The sequence below is a fragment of the Aegilops tauschii genome, chromosome 4, assembly GCF_002575655.3.
Source record: "Aegilops tauschii subsp. strangulata cultivar AL8/78 chromosome 4, Aet v6.0, whole genome shotgun sequence".
NCBI lineage: Eukaryota > Viridiplantae > Streptophyta > Magnoliopsida > Poales > Poaceae > Aegilops > Aegilops tauschii.
This window is the reverse complement of record NC_053038.3, coordinates 324,924,134-324,940,456: the sequence shown is the minus strand read 5'-3', so window position 1 is coordinate 324,940,456 and position 16,323 is coordinate 324,924,134.

The following is a 16,323-nucleotide window of genomic DNA, read 5'->3' as shown; positions in this document are numbered from 1 at the left end:
GCCGCTTGCTCCCGAAGACTCATCAGTGCGTCTGGTCGTGCACCGGACAGTCCCGGACTCTTTCTGTGGCTCTCCTTAGGAGCTGAATACTCCAGACTTCGGGTGGCCGAAGGGTGGGCATCTCCATAGCCCGTTGATACGCCTAGTTGATGTGAGATTATCTTCTCCTTTTTTGTCTTCTCCACAACCACCATTCTATTCCACATATAGTGCTATGTCCATGGCTCACGCTCATGTATTGCGTGAAGATTGAAAAAGTTTGAGAACATCAAAATTATGAAACAATTGCTTGGCTTGTCATCGGGGTTGTGCATGATTAAATACTTTATGTGATGAAGATAGAGCATAGCCAGACTATATGATTTTGTAGGGATAACTTTCTTTGGCCATGTTATTTTGAGAAGACATGAATGCTTTGTTAGTATGTTTGAAGTATTATTATTTTTATGTCAATATTAAACTTTTGTCTTGAATCTTTCGGATCTAAACATTCATGCCACAATAGAGAAAATTACATTGAGGAATATGCTAGGTAGCATTCCACATCAAAAGTTTCTGTTTTTATCATTTACCTACTCGAGGACGAGCAGGAATTAAGCTTGGGGATGCTTGATACGTCTCCAACGTATCTATAATTTTTGATTGCTCCATGCTATTATATATTCTGTTTTGGATGTTTAATGGGCTTTATTATACACTTTTATATTATTTTTGGGACTAACCTATTAACCCAAGGCCCAGTGCAAATTGCTGTTTTTTTGCCTATTTCAGTGTTTCGAAGGAAAGGAATATCAAACGGAGTCCAAACGGAATGAAACCTTCGGGAACATGATTTTCTGAACAAACATGATCTAGCGGACTTGGTGTGGACGTCAAGCAATCAACGAGGAGGCCTCGAGGCAGGGGCACGCCTACCCCCTGGGCGTGCCCTCCACCCTCATGGGCCCCTCGTAGCTCCACCGACCTACTTCTTCCTCCTATATATACCTACGTACCCCGAAAACATCAGAGACGGAGCCAAAACCCTATTTCCACCGCCGCAACGTTCTATACCCGTGAGATCCCATCTTGGGGCCTTTTTCGGCGCTCCGCCGGAGGGGGCATTGATCATGGAGGGCTTCTACATCAACACCATAGCTTCTCCGATGATGTGTGAGTAGTTTACCTCAGACCTTCGGGTCCACAGTTATTAGCTAGATGGCTTGTTCTCTCTCTTTGGATCTCAATACAAAGTTCTCCTCAATTCTCTTGGAGATCTATTCGATGTAATCTTATTTTGTGGTGTGTTTGTCGAGATCCGATGAATTGTGGGTTTATGATCAAGATTATCTATGAACAATATTTGAATCTCCTCTGAATTATTTTATGTATGATTGGTTATCTTTGCAAGTGTCTTCGAATTATCAGTTTGGTTTGACCTACTAGATTGATCTTTCTTGCAATGAGAGAAGTGCTTAGCTTTGGGTTCAATCTTGTGGTGCTCGATCCCAGTGACAGTAGGGGAAACAACACGTATTGTATTGTTGCCATCGAGGATAAAAAGATGGGGTTTATATCACATTGCATGAGTTTATCCCTCTACATCATGTCATCTTGCTTAAAGCGTTACTCTGTTCTTATGAACTTAATACTCTAGATGCATGCTGGATAGCGGTCGATGTGTGGAGTAATAGTAGTAGATGCAGGCAGGAGTTGGTCTACTTGTCATGGACGTGATGCCTATATACATGATCATACCTAGATATTCTCATAACTATGCTCAATTCTATCAATTGCTCGACAGTAATTTGTTCACCCACCGTAATACTTATGCTCATGAGAGAAGCCACTAGTGAAACCTATGGCCCCCAGGTCTATTCTCCATTATATTAATCTCCCGTCAACAACTATTTCTATTACCGTTTATTTTGCTTTCTTTACTTTTAGTCTTTATCATAAAAATACCAAAAATATTTTCTTATCATCTCTATCAGATATCACTTTTGCAAGTGGACGTGAAGGGATTGACAAACCCTTTATCGCGTTCGTTGCAAGGTTCTTATTTGTTTGTGTAGGTGCGTGGGACTTGAGCGTGGTCTCCTACTGGATTGATACCTTGGTTCTCAAAAACTGAGGGAAATACTTACGCTACTTTACTGTATCACCCTTTCCTCTTCAAGGAAAAACCAACGCAGTGCTCATGAGGTAGCACACCCCCAGGTGCAACCAGGGCCCATTGCCTTCCTTCTGGCCCATAAAAAATCATCGTGGAGTTTCGTGGCATTTGGACTCCGTTTAATATTGATTTCCTGCGATGTAAAAAACATGGAAAAAACAACAACTGGCACTTGGCACTATGTCAATAGGTTAGTCCCAAAAAATGATATATAATTACTATAAAATGATTATAAAACATCCAAGATTGATAATAAAACAGCATGGAACAATCGAAAATTATAGATACGTTGGAGACTTATCAGCATCCCCAAGCTTAACTCCTAGTCGTCCTCGAGTAGGTAAGTGATAAAAACAGAATTTTTGATGTGGAGTGTTGTTCATCAAGTCATATCATATTATTTTCTTTATAGCATGGATATTTGGACTTTTATGTGATTCAAAGCAATAGTCTAGTTTTGACATAATAATTTAGATACTCAAGCATATCAACAAGCAACCATGTCTTTCAAAATATCAATGCTAAAACAAGTTATCCCTAGCCCATCATGCTCAAACATTGATCCATTCATGAAACACACTCGAATATTAGCTATGCCCAATACTTAAGTACGATCATATTGCCTCCTAGTTGGTGCTTTCGTCAGAGAAGATGGAGACTCAAATTCAAAAAAAAAAATTGCATAAAGTAAAAGAAAGGCCCTTCGCAGAGGGAAGTAGGGATTTGTAGAGGTGCCAGAGCTCAAAGCGAAAAAATTGAGATAAAACATTTTGGGAGGTGTATCCATCCCACCAATGAAAACGACGTGGAGCTATGAACACTTTCCATGCTATATATGCCATAGGTGGTTCCCAAACAGAAAATAAAGTTTATTCCTTTTTCCACCATTCTTTCACTTTCCATGGTTAGCCGTATCCGCGGGTGCCTTCCATACCAACACTTTCCAAGGAATTCATTATTTGACAATATAAAGTAAATGAATTTTTGCATTTCGGGACTGGGAATCCCTAAAACATTTGCCTTACACTCGTGCAATGACAAGTGAATAAACACTCATCGTGAGAATAACACATCCAGCATGGAAAATATTAGCCACCCGTTACTGTTCCGCGAGCGAAACAAATACACAAAAGAGAAGTTTATTTTGAAAATTAGAGATGACACATACAAATTTGCTTAGAATGGCAAAAGAATACCGCATATAGGTAGATATAGTGGACTCATGTGGCAAAACTGGTTTAAAGGATTTTGGATGCACAAGTAGAGATCATACTTGGTGCAAAATGAAGGCTAGCAAAAAGATTGAGAAGTGACCAACCAAGAAACGAAAAATTTCGTGAAGCAAGCATTAAGCATAAGTAACACTGAATAATGCACCACAAGTAGGATATAATTTTCATTGCATGATTATTGACTTCCGTGCATGCATAGGGAATCACAAACCTTAACACCAATATTCTTACTAGAGCACAATTACTCATCAACATTACTCACATAGCATATCATCATATCTCAAAACTATTACTAAGAATCAAGTTTGTTTTCTCCAATGATCTTCATGACATTTTCTTTACTTTATCCTTCTTGGATATCTATCACTTTGGGACTAATTTTCATCTGTTGCTTTTCATAAGCTCAAACAAATATAAGTGAAGATCATGAGCATAACAAATTTTCTTTCTCTCAAAATAATTTCTCAAACAAATATAAGTGAAGTAAGAGAGAATTTCTTTAAAATTTTACTAACTCTCAAATAAATCTAAGTGAAGCAAGAGAGCATTTCTTCAAAAATACCAAGCACACCGTGCTCAAAAAGATATAAGTGAAGCACTAGAGCAAGTCTGTAACGCCCACGATGCGGCTATATCTCCCACGTGTCGAGGCACGACTTAGAGGCATAACCGCATTGTAGGTATTGTCGCAAGAAGGGTCATCTTCACACAATCCCATGTAATGAACAAGAATGGGATAAAGAGTGTTGGCTTACAATCGCCACTTCACACAATACATGAATTAATTCATACATCATCCAAAATCCACACATAGACCGACTACGGTCAAATCCAAATGAAAGGAAGATAACCCCAAATGCTAGATCCCCGATCGTCCCAACTGGGCTCCACTACTGATCATCAGGAAACGAAACATAGTAACGACCACGTTCCTTGTCGAACTCCCACTTGAGCTCGGCTGCATCACCTGCACTGGTATCGTCGACACCTGTAACTGTTTTGGTAGAATCTGTGAGTCACGAGGACTCAGCAATCTCACACCCGCGAGATCAAGACTATTTAAGCTTGTAGGGAGGATGGGGTAATGAGGTAGAGCTGCAGCAAGCACTAAGCATATGGTGGCTAACATACGCAAATGAGAGCGAGAAGAGAAGCAACGCAACGGTCGCGAAGCTAGAAATGATCAAGAAGTGATCCTAAAACTACTTACGTTCATACATAACCCAGACCGTGTTCACTTCCCGGACTCCGCCGAAAAGAGACCATCATGGCTACACACACAGTTGATGTATTTTAATTAAGTCAAGTGTCAAGTTCTCTACAACCGGACATTAAAAATTCCCATCTGCCTTATAACCGCGGGCACGGCTTTCGAAAGATAATACCCTGCAGGGGTGTCCCAACTTAGCCCATTATAAGCTCTCATGGTCAATGAAGGATAAACGTTCTCCCGGGAAGACCCGATCAGTCTCGGAATCCCGGTTTACAAGACATTTCGACAATGGTAAAACAAGACCAGCAAAGCCGCCCAAATGTGCCGACAAATCCCGATAGGAGCTGCACATATCTCGTTCCTAGGGCACACCGGATGAGCAGTCCGTACAACTAAAACCAGGCCTCAAGTTTCCCCGAGGTGGCGCTGCAAAGGGCTCTAGTTTGGACCAGCACTCAGAGGAGCACTGGCCCGGGGGGTAAATAAGATGACCCTCGGGCTCGCGAAAACCCAAGGGAAAAGGCTTAGGTAGACAAATGTAAAACCAAGGTTGGGCCTTGCTGGAGGAGTTTTATTCAAGGCGAACTGTCAAGGGGGTCCCATAAATCACCCAACCGCGTAAGGAACGCAAAATCAAGTAACATAACACCGGTATGACGGAAACTAGGGCGGCAAGAGTGGAACAAAACACCAGGCATAAGGCCGAGCCTTCCACCCTTTACCAAATATATAGATGCATTAATTAAATAAGAGATATTGTGATATGCTAACATATCCATGTTCCAACATGGAACCAACTTCAACTTCCCCTCCAACTATCAACGCTATAAGAAGGGCTGAGCAAAAGCGGTAACTTAGCCAAACAACGGTTTGCTAGGAAAGGATGGTTAGAGGCTTGACATGGCAATATGGGAGTCATGATATAGCAAATGGTAGGTAGCACAGCATAGCAATAGAGCGAACAACTAGCAAAGCAAAGATAGAAGTGATTTCGAGGGTATGGTCATCTTGCCTGCAAGGTTCTCAGAGTTGTCGAAAGCTTGATCCTCGCAAGCGTTCTCAACAGGTTCCTCGTAAGCGTACTCGTCTCCCGGCTCTACCCAAAGCAAGAACACAAGCAAGGGAACCACAATCAATCACGGGAAATGCACAAGCAACATGATGCAATACATGCATGATATGCGAGATGTGATATGCGATGCATATGCGTGCTCCGGAAGAAAAAAGGATGAACAAGGCATCAACTTGGCAAACCAAGTATGCCACTGGAAAGATGAGATGATTTCGGTCGAAATCGATATAAAGATCACCGGAAACGGATGCACGGTTTGCAAATGGCAAGCAAAACAAGGATGACACAATTATGCGATTAACAGCATGATTGCACTTAGAATACATCAAGTAACTATGATACAGCACCCCAACATAGCAACAAAGAATATAACAGTGATGTGCTCAAGATTCTTGACAAAAGATGAACACTGAGCTACGGCTAGATCACAATATAACAGGTTCAAACATGCATGGCAAAAGTGCAAAAGATATCAGCTTCACAGACTTGGTGAAAATACTAAACATGGCTGAAACAGCATCAGGTAGCAATGTTCACAGCAAGCCAAACACATGCTACAGGAACTTATCATAGAACAACAAGGCACGGCATGAATCTACTAAATGCATGGAACAAAAGTCCCTTACTGACCATGAGCCAAAAAGGATCAGAAGATATGATGGCACCCATGTAAACATTGCAAGTTTCGTTACCAGGTTCCAGACTTGCCAGAAAACAGAGCATGGCATTAACAGAATTTTGAAGGCATGTTTGTGAGCTCGATTCACTCATCACAAAGCAATGCATGACAAAAAAAGCATACCTACAGCAATAAGACATGTTCATGAAGCTAATCATCGCAAGAGCAAGTTCATAGCATGAATGGATCACTAGCAACATCCATGGCAAAATTAAATAGCATATTAACATTCTGCCAGAAACATTTTATAGCAAAAGTAGAGCAAGATTGAGACATGCTAGTGTACTCCATAATTGCAAACAGGGGTATGGATGGATAGAGCACAACTATATGTCCAAAACATACTTACTGAATATACTCAAAAGTAGCATGGATCCCACGGTAGCCACATGGATACATGACATCAAAATAACAGCAGGAAAAGACTTAGCAAAATTCTAAGTCCCTGAAAACAGAAACATCACGACGCCTAGTTTGCATGCTTGTGCTAGTCACCACATATATCACAGAAATACATGGCATACACCTCTGTAAATATGGCATGGCATAGATCAAAACACCTATAGAGCCCATGCCCATAAGATGCACACATCAAATGCAAAAAAAAAACAAAACATCAAGTTCTGATAAGTAACAGCAGTAAACAACATATAGCACTCTTGCATCAGAGATTTGGGCCTCAAGATGGACTCAAACGAGCATGGCACAATGGAACAAAATGAAGAGCATCTCGTGATGAACACTTCGATATATCATGCACGCAAAATGGAGCATTATGCAATGAGATATGACATGATGAACAAAGCAACATAAAGTGATATATTCGGGACTGCAGAAAAACGAGGGGGAAAATCAACCTTGATCTAGGGTTTGTGGGCACGATTATCGAGGCAACGGCGCCTCGCCAGAGTTGGAGCCGAGGGAGCCTTCCGGCGAGGTTGAGGGAGCGCCGGGGAGGTGGCCCCGGACCGGATCCGACCAGGGGAGGCCGGAGCGCGCGGGCGGCGGGGAGGCGCGCGTGGGTGGCGAGCCGGCGGGGTCGCCGGCGGAGGAGCGGGGCGGCACGGCGGCGGACGAGGCGCGGGTGGTCGGCGGCCGGGCGGCGGCGGCCGGCGGTGACCTGGGCGGCGGAGAGGCGCAGGGTCTGCGGGGAGGCGCGGGGAGGCGCTCGGGCGCGGGCGACGGCGTACGGGCGCGCGGGGGCCGGCGATGGGCTCGGCGGGCTGGCGCGGCGCGGGCGGCGGAGCGCCACGTGGCGGCGCGTGAGTGGTGCGGAGGCGGCGGCGACTTCGTCCGGCTCGGACCGGACGTGTCCGGCGGCAGAGAGGGGTGAGGCTAGGGTTTCGTCCGCGCGAAAAATCCGGGGGGGGGGGTCACCTATTTATAGGTAGAGGGAGCTAGGAGACTCCAAATGGAGTGCGATTTTCGCCCACACGATCGTGATCGAACGACCGAGAGCATGGAGGGGGTTTAGATGGGTTATTGGGCTGTTTGGAGGGGTGTTTGTCTGCAACACACAAAAGTCCTTTGCGGTTACCCGGTTAACCGTTGGAGCGTCAAACGACCTCCAAATGGAACGATACTTGACAGGTAGTCTACATGTGGTGTACCAAGGCCACTTGGCAAACCTCGGTCCATTCCGAGTACATTTAACACCCGCTCACGAAAAGAGACAAGAGGGGTGCGCCGGTGCATGTGGGAGTGTCGGATTGCAAAACGGACAACGGGGAAAATACTCGGATGCATGAGACGAACACGTATGCAAATGAGATGCACATGATGACATGATATGCAATGCATGACATGAACAAAATGCAAAACCCGACCACGAAGGGAATATCATAACACATAGCTGAAAATGGCAAGAGTTGGAGTTACAAATATGGAAAGTTACATCCGGGGTGTTACAACACTCCACCACTATGAGAGGATCTCGTCCCGAGATCTAGGACTGAAAGAACTCCGGATATTTGGAACGGAGGTGGTCCTCGCGCTCCTAGGTGGCTTCTCGGTCGGAATGGTGTGACCACTTCACTTTCAGGAATTTGATTGACTTGTTGCGAGTCTTGCGCTCAGTTTCTTCAAGAATAGCAATGGGGTGCTCATGATAAGATAGATCTTCTTGGAGGTCAATCTCTTCGAAGTTGATGGTGCGCTCAGGAGTCTTGAAGCACTTGCGAAGCTGTGACACGTGAAACACATCATGCACATTCGCGAAGTTGGAGGGAAGCTCAAGTTGATAGGCGAGGTCGCCTCTTTTGCCAATGATCTTGAAAGGACCCACGTATCTAGGGGCAAGCTTCCCTTTGATACAGAAGCGACGAGTGCCTTTCATTGGAGAGACGCTGTCGTGGAATTATCACGGCAGATGTCCTCGTGCAAGGACTTAGTCGTGGAGCCATCACAGCTAGGAAGCTTAAAGGGGTTAAACAGGACAAGGAACACGAGGGTTATACTGGTTCGGCCCCTTATGGTGAAGGTAAAAGCCTACGTCCAGTTGAGGTGGTATTGATTAGGGTTTCGACGACCAGGAGCTAAACCGTCCTGCCTGGTTATCGATTTTGTCTTACCTCTCTTTAAACCGCCGCCGGGTCGTCCCTTTATATAGAGAGGTTGACACCCAGCGGCTCTCAGAGTCCCGGCCGGCTCATAACAGTGTCCGGCTCGGACTCTTAACTATTCTTGCCTTACACTACAAGTTTCACCCTAACGGCGGTTATCACTACGGGCCTTAAGCCATCTCCGGGTCTTAAGCCCATTATTGACCCGCCGTCTTCAAGTTTGGTACTGGGCTTCGCGTGATGACCATTATGACGTAACCCGGCCCCTCCTGGGCGGGTGACTCCAATGGTTATATCCTCAACATTAGGCCCCAGATTGATTTGAACTAGTTCATGTCAATCTTCAATCCCTTTAAGAGAAAATCTTCCGGCTTATATTTGTGCGAAGGTTAAAACCCGCCGTGACGTCATCTTCTGGATTCCTGGTAACCCGCCATGACGTCATCTTCCATTAAGTCCATTTTTTTATTCTGTCATACTCCAACGGATCTTTATCTTTAATGGCCATCCCGAAAATCAAGGCGCTTCTGTAGCGAGATAATCACGCCTTGGCCTCCTCGTTTCTCGTGCCCACTTATTAGCCTCACCTTATAAATAGGCCCGGCCCGTAAGCCTTCATTTACTTATCTCCTCCATCGTCTTCCTCCTCTGACACCCAAGAGCTCGAGCTCCGCCGCCGCCGCCGCTCTCCTGGCCTTCGTCAACCTCGGCCGCTGCATCACCCTGACCTGTCCAGAGAAACGGCGGCGACCTCCACGACTCATCAGCACCTGTAAGTCCTTGCCACTCCATAGAATAGATCCGCATTAGGGTTCTTGCCGTTCTCCCCTGTTCTTCGCAGTTCGTCGCCATTTCTTCACAGTTTCTTCTACACGGCCCCCTTAGATCCAGAAACCATATAGAACTCGTGCGGCTGTGGTTTCGCACCCATTTTCGATAGTAGCATGTCCCCTTTACTTGCAAAGAGATCTCCTTAGAGCTCATGAACTTCTCTGTATCAGCTTCTAGGTCTAGAAATTTTTTCTTTCTAGTCGATCGTTTGATCCAAAATAATTACTGCGATCTGTGAAACTTGTTTGTGCCACACTTAGTCAAAAATTGCATCTGTTAGCTATGGCGGCTCATATCTCCGGCTTTAAAGAGGCCATGCGCTATGAAATTTCCGGCTCATTTATGATAGAGTTTTAAACAACTTGAATTACTCACGATGCCCACAGCGGCTTAGATAACCCGACGCAATTAGCCATATGTCATTAGGCCCCTTCATAAGCCGCCATCTTGAATACTGAACTGTAAACTTCCTCCGGCTTATAGTTGAACCGGACATTTCCTTTTGTCATAGGCTTTCGTCTTTCACAATGCCGCCCAAGGCTCCCAAGGCACCCATCACGTGCAACTGGATGAGATCCAATGTTACTGATGACACTTTAGCTGATTTCGTGAAGACGGGTTACCTGCCAAAAAAGGAGGTCATGTCCTATCGTGCCCCTGACCCGTCGGAAGAAAGACCTCAACCAAGAGATGGAGAGGTTGTGATATTTGCTGATCACATGAGCCGGGGATTCGCACCTCCCGGCTCAAAATTCTTTAGAGATGTTCTGAACTTCTTCGATCTGCGGCCGCAAGACATAGGACCCAATTCCGTGTCAAATATTGCAACTTTCAAGTATTCTGCGAAGTATATCTTGGAGAAGAGCCCAGCCTACTGCTCTTTAGGGAGCTGTTTTATCTGAACCGCCAGAACGAGTGTGCCAACGGGCCTAGCTTGGAACTTGGCGGAATTTCAATCTAACGACGGAGAGATTGCCTCTTTCCCTATGCCGAACCGCCAAGCCACCCGAAGGACTGGAACCAGACATGGTTCTACTGCCAGGATACTTCTCCGGCTGATGAGAGCCCTCTGCCCGGCTTTCGCGCCCTGCGTCTGGAGCCAAATCACCCCCTGCCAGACAAACTATCTCAAGATGAGCGTCAACCACTGATCCCCACCATCAACAAGATTAAGGCTCTCCTGGGAAATGGCCTTAACGGCATTGATCTGGTCCGGGTCTGGATTTCTTGGCGGGTGATTCCCTTGAGCCGCCGCCCCGGCTTAATGTGTGATTATACGGGCCGGAAGGATGACCCTCTGCGGCACAGCCCCAACGACCTACCTGAGGACGTCGTGGACGACATGACCAAGTCCCTCTTGAACGAGAGCTTAGCAGACTGCGGGAGGACCGGCTTAAGCCCCTTCTGCCAAGCTAACCCGGCTCCGGCGGTAAGCTACCAATCTGAGCACTTTACTTTCCATTTCAACAATTATCGTTTTAACTTCAAGGAAACCCTTGTTGCGTTTTTCCAGGCTAATGACAAGTTCTAGAAGGTCAAGTATGACCATGAGGCTGCCAAAAAAGCCAGGAAGGCTAAAAAAGCCGCCAGGAGAGCCGCTCCCCGCAAGAAGGGGAGTAAGCCTAGCGCCTCAGAGCTGCTTCAGTTGGATGATAGCTTCGAGTCAGAGGTAACCCTTGATTCGTTAGGCTCTTCTTTTGTTTTTCGTCTGTTTTTTAGCCACCTTATTGACTTGATTATCCGCAGGATGATACCGGAGCGAGTAACCCGGTGACTGAAGAGGTAACTATACTTTCCTCCGACTCGGACCCCTTGCCAATGCTGAAAGTCCGAAGAGAACCCGGAAAGTAAGATTTTCGCATCCTTTAGCTTATCAAGATCCTCAATTTCTTTTGAAGAACCAGATTCATGAGAGCCGGAGGCAAACCTGGGCCAGCAAGGATGCAGACCTCTCCTCCGGCTTACCCGAAGCATCAAGAAAGCGCCGGACTGAGGTTATCTCCAACTTATACCCTTTTCATCCTTTAGCGGGCGTCACTCGTCAACCACTCAATTCGTCTGATTCAAACTATCAGGAAACTTCACCTTCCTCCGGTGACTCCATGCAATCTAACTTGCCGGCCTTCAAGACCGCACCGGGGTAATGATAATCATCTCATTTTGTGCTTATCTTACTCATGCTTTTGTACTAACCTTTTGTCCTTTCAGTGCTCAAGCAAAGCTCAGCAAGAGAGCGAAGAGAAATAAGCCGGTCGAAGAGCCGGTCTTGACTGAACCGGAATCTTCTGCTCATGAGCCGCCATCCACCTCAGCTCCTGAAACCACCGCTCCAACTGACGAGCAAGTCATAGAGGGTTCTAATAACCCGGAGATCCCCAGCCCAGCTCAACCGGCCGATGACCCGGACGTTGTAATCACCCGGACGGAGTTTGTCGAGCCGGGGAGACCCACTGTGCTGGCTAAATGCTCTGCCAAGGAGGAGCTGCTAGAGCGCCGCAGGGCCAAGCTGGATATCACCAACTATGCTAACTTGAGCATTGGAGATATCGTCTCCGGCTATGTTAATCAGGTGCACAACAGCCGGGACCTGGAGATTGACATGGTAAAGCAGATACAGCAAAAATCTGAGGTACAATTCTCTTGCTTACTCCATAGTCATCCTTACCATGCTAGCCCCCAAGTCTATTACTTATGATAGAATACGTTGTAGACTTAACTTCCGGCTTACCTTCATGAACCGGCAATTATAAATAGAATCTTTCAGCATACATTAGCCCCCAAGTGCCAAGTGTCTTTGCTTGCAAAGTGCTTGGGACTTTAATGTTGCATGATAACTACTCAAAATGTAACCCGGAATTTATACAGGCTGCCTGCAAGAACTTGGAATCTGAAATCGCTGAGCTGAAGAACCGCCTGAAGACTTAGGAAACTGAGACCCAGAAGGCCAATGCCAAATTTGAGTTCAGTGTTGCTGCACAGGAAAAGCTGGAGAAGAAATTTGAAACAGAAAGAAAGACTTGGGCCGAGGAGAGAACTGCCTTGCTCAGCCGGGCCGAACAAGCAGAGGCTGCTCTGACTGAGAGAACCGCCGAACTCTCCGGCTTAAAACGCCATGTGTCACAGATGGTCTCCGCCATCTTCGGTGAGTCATTTTGCCAGCCTTTAACAAGTTTACATTTTTTATGTCTTATAAGTCCCACCATTGCCATTCAGCTCACCTGACTTTGTTAAACAGGCCCCAGAAGCTCCAACCTTAATCAGAATGTTCTGACCAAGCTGAAGGCCGTGTACACCTTGGTGGAGCAACTCTACACCGGGTCACAGCGTGCGCTAGCCGTTGTGGCTCTGTCCAACGAGGTTCCGAATCACCTGGCGGACGTACTCAGGCGGCTTGCCGTTCTTCCTCAGCGCTTCCAAGAGCTAAGACGGGCCTCTGCAAGAGCCGGAGCTATAGCTGCTGTGAGCCGGGCCAAGGCTTTTCTCCCAGAGCTAGACCCGGCCGACATCGCTCTTGGATACCCCAGCCTGAAGGAAGACGGCACCCCCTTTGACCAGAAAGATTTTGCTGCCTGTGTGAAGAGCGTGCGCCCGGTGGCCACCCTGATTGGGAACGACACCGACCTTACCAAGTATCAGCCGGGCTATGACGCGGAGAATCAGAGGATCCCCACTCCACGCTATGAAGCTATCAGCTTGATCCCTCCGACTCGTAAGCATACCTTCGCCCCAGAGGTTGACCCGGCCGGGTTAATTGATGACGAGGCTCAATTTGAAGCCTTGAGCGGCATTGACTAGAAATCATCAACCTTCCAGGTCATGGAATCAGCCGGAGGAGCGGAGAGGGATGAGCCGGAAGCTTCGACCCAACAAGCACCTTGACTTTCAGGCGGCTCATGGTTACACCTTAAAACAATGCCTTGCCTTTTGGACTCGGGGAGTCTTGTAATAGAGTAGGGCAAACACTTAATTTTGTCATGCCATCGTGCACGTGTTGAATGCTTAACTCCATTTAAGCTGCTTCTTCATATTCCTCCGGGTTATAATTGATTATTTATTTTCCTTAAGTTTGAAGAACTGTCTTTAACCATCCTGCATAGAAAACAAACCACAAGTCTCCGGGCGGCTTACCGCACTGAGAATCATAGACTCTATATATAACCCGGAATATGAACCAAAGTCACCGAAGACTGGCCCTCAATTATATCCTCGATGTAACCATAATAGCATACTTACAAGCCTTCAAGTATACTTCCGGTTTATGTAACCCGAATAATGAGGTTGAGATCTCAACTCCGGTTCACCAGCATCAATAATGCTTATTATGTGCTACCAACGTTGTGAATCAAAGTTAAGTCGGCGAAGTAAGAACCGCCCTTGCACACTGTTGATATAACCAGAAGAACTTGTTGCCAATCAGAAGATCAAAACTTAGGGGCTTCCGGTTCGAATACGACCAGAGAACCGTCCCAAAGGGGTTAAGCTAAGATTCGAATGCGATCATATAGCCCCCAGTGGGTTTGGCGTTGCCGATCAAGAGGGTACCGACAGCTATGTTCTCTTAGGTTCCAATACGTCCCATGTTTGAACAAGAAGCCCCCAAATGACCTTAAGAGTTGTTTAACGACGCTGATTCAAATACGATCCATGTCGGTTCCCAAAGGGGGTTGAGCTATGATTCAAATATGATCAAGGAAAACTCCCCAATGAGCTCGGTAGTTTGCCAATCAAGTGGGTATCGACAGCTATGTTCTCTTTGGTTCGAATACGACCTATGTTTGAACAGGAAGCCCCCAGGTGATTATATTGTTAACGGCTAGATTCGAATACGATCGTAAGCCGGATCCACCTCCAAGTGACCATGTGATGTTGTAATGGAAATAACACGTGTACCTTTGGAGGAAAAAAGGACAGAGGTCCTACTTTATTATTTATCATAATATATACATGGCTATAGAAATATGTACATTATGAGAGCCGGTGGCTCAAGTGTAATAAGGTCGAAGCTGAGCTATGTTCCACGGCTGACGGGTCTCTTCCTCCGACTTACGTGAATATTTGTGCTCCCGAACATCGATAAGGTAGATGACCCGTTGTGCAAGTTCTTGCTGACCACAAAGGGCCCTTCCCAAGGCGGGGATAACTTGTGTGCATCTGTTTGATCTTGGATAAGCCGGAGCACCAGATCACCTTCCTCGAAGACCCGGGACTTAACCCGGCGGCTGTGATAACGGCGCAAGTCTTGTTGGTAAATCGCTGAGCGAGCTGCTGCCACATCACGATGTTCATCCAACAAGTCAAGAGCATCTTGGCGCGCCCGCTCATTATCCGCCTCAACATAAGCCGCCACTCGAGGTGAGTCATGACGGATGTCGCTAGGGAGGACTGCTTCCGCTCCATAAACCATGAAGAAAGGCGTGTAACCCATAGATCTGTTAGGAGTAGTATTGATGCTCCATAACACGGAGGGTAACTCTTCCACCCAACAACCCGGCGTCCGTTGCAAAGGAACCAAAAGCCGGGGCTTGATGCCCTTCAAGATCTCCTGATTAGCTCTCTCAGCTTGACCATTGGATTGAGGGTGAGAGATTGATGAAACATCAAGCCGAATATGCTCTCGTTGGCAAAACTCCTCCATGGCGCCCTTAGACAGATTGGTACCATTGTCAGTTATAATGCTGTGTGGAAAACCAAAGCGAAATATCACCCTTTTCATGAAATGAACTGCTGTGGCCGCGTCACACTTGCTAACTAGCTCCGCCTCCACCCACTTTGTGAACTTGTCAACTGCCACCAAAAGGTGGGTCTTCTTATCCTTGGACCTTTTAAAAGGCCCAACCATATCAAGCCCCCAGACCGCAAATGGCCAAGTAATTGGAATCATCCTCAGCTCCTGAGCCGGCACATGAGCCCGTCGCGAGAACCTCTGACAACCGTCACATCTACTGACCAAGTCCTCCGCATCAGCATGAGCCGTCTGCCAATAAAAACCATGACGAAAAGCTTTGGCCACAAGAGATTTTGAGCCGGCATGATGGCCACAATCCCCCTCGTGAATCTCACGCAAAATATCTTGGCCTTCCTCAGGGGAAACACAACGCTGGAAAGTTCCAGTGACACTGCGACGATGTAGCCCACCATTGATAATTATCATTGACTTAGACCGCCGGGTTATTTGTCTGACCAAAGTTTCATCCTCAGGCAACTCTCCCCGGGTCATGTAAGCCAAGTATGGTACTGTCCAGTCTGGGGTGATGTGGAGAGCCGCCACCAACTATGCCTCCGGGTCAGGGACAGCCAAGTCTTCCTCTGTAGGCAACTTAACAGAAGGGTTATGCAAGATGTCCAAGAAAGTATTAGGTGGCACCGGCTTTCGCTGAGAGCCCAGCCGGCTTAATGCATCAGCCGCCTCGTTCTTCCTGCGATCGATGTGCTCTACTTGGTAACCCTGAAAGTGTCCAGCAATGGCATCAACTTCACGGCGATAAGCCGCCATGAGAGGGTCCTTGGAATTCCACTTGCCTGATACTTGTTGAGCCACTAAATCTGAGTCGCCAAAGCACCTTACCCGGCTCAAGCTCAT